A 1,548-nucleotide genomic window follows, 5' to 3' on the forward strand; every position below is an offset into this window, starting at 1 on the left:
TGGTCAGGAGTTTGAGACCAGCCTGGCCAATATGGTGAAGCCTCGTCTCTACTAAAAATACAAAAATTAGCCGGGTGTGGTGGCGCACGCCTGTAATCCCAGCTACTCAGAAGGCTGAGACAGGAGGATTGCTTGAACCCGGGAGGCAGAGATCTCGGAGTGAGCCAAGATCGTGCCACTGCACTCCAGCCTGGGCAAGAAAGCCAGACTCTGTCTCAAAAAAAAAAAAGAATATTGCTCTCGTTTGAACAGTGGTCCTCAAGGTGCGGTCCAACATCAGCATCTCCAGGGAGCTTGTTAGAAATGCAAATGATCTGGGCCCAGCTCGGAGCTGCTGAATGCGGAATCAGTGTTTAACAAGCCCTCTAGGGGAGGCGGATGCACGCTCACAAGTGTGGAACCCCTGCTGTAGAAGGGGGACACTTACCCCCGGAGCTCCTGCTCCCTCCCTCTCTCCCTGTGTCTCCCTCCGAGAGCCCGTTCTGGCCTGGCCAGTTCACCGAGGGAAGCGCAGAATCCAGTTCCACCAGGTACACACGAGGCGCTCCACGAACGCCTCCTCCAGTTAGGAATCTCAGACTCATACAGGCTTCCCCAAATTCACTCAAGCCGGGTTTCAGAGTGCACGATGCGGCGGTCCTGGATTGGGGTCATTGCATAACGTCTTCAAAGCCATTCCAGCAGCCCCTTGGTGCATCCTTCGTGATGCAAAGAAAACCTGTGTGATCTGAAGGGAGCTGCGTTTACGGAGGCCGCCTCCGAAGCAGCAGCCTTTCCCGGCAGCTGCTCACAAGCGCCCATTTTACAGAGGGGCAAGCGGGGGCTCAGAGCGGGAGGTTTCAGATTTGCGTGTCAGAATTGCTCCAAGCCTGGGCAGGGTTGCTTCTTTTTCGAATGCAATGCCTACAGTGGATTTCCTTTCAAAAATAGCAAGCCAGACAGACACCAGCTGACTCTGGGTGTGGGCTCTGTATCAGGCAACGGCAGGGCTTTTGTTAGAGCGGATAAAATTGGATTTTCCTGTGCAGAAGAATGTGGAGGGGCCCTTAAGCCAAACGCCAGAAGCTGGAAATCTCCTTGCCCCAAGGGTGTTGGAGCTTCCCTGAGGCCATGATCTGCAGCCGAACCTTTGAGTTTGCGAGTCCCGCCCCACCCCCGGAGCCCTCCACCTTCTCCCAGGGGATGAAGCGTCCCAGGGGTAGCTGTGTGTACGGATCCGATCGCCGGGGTCGGCCAGATTTGCCGCCCAGACGCGCCGAGGCTGGACCACCCAGACTTCAACCTTCTGCAAGGGAAGGAGGGGAACTTGAACCCAAACCCTTGAAGGAAAACAGTTGGTCAGGTCTGCAGTCCAGTGGAAAGGATCTACTCGCAGAATGCGGCAGGAGTCGACCACTCCTAAAAAGTCTCCTCCCTCCAGGGCAAAGCTGAGACACCAGGCACGGACGGGGTTCGAACCCGCGATCTTCGGTTTACGAGACCGACGCCTTACCACTTGGCCACCGCGCCTGCGTTACGATGGCGCCTTCGCGAACCTCTATCCTGGCG

General features: G+C 56.3%; 1 non-coding gene across 1 annotated transcript; it reads right to left on the minus strand.

Moving 5' to 3' along the window:
- Nucleotides 1–1,437: 1,437 nt before the first annotated feature.
- Nucleotides 1,438–1,509, minus strand: TRNAT-CGU. The gene has a single exon. It is a non-coding gene; the product is annotated as a tRNA-Thr (tRNA).
- Between the last annotated feature and the right edge of the window lie 39 nt (nt 1,510–1,548).

The sequence above is a fragment of the Colobus angolensis genome, unplaced genomic scaffold, assembly GCF_000951035.1.
Source record: "Colobus angolensis palliatus isolate OR3802 unplaced genomic scaffold, Cang.pa_1.0 Scaffold407, whole genome shotgun sequence".
Taxonomy (NCBI): domain Eukaryota; kingdom Metazoa; phylum Chordata; class Mammalia; order Primates; family Cercopithecidae; genus Colobus; species Colobus angolensis.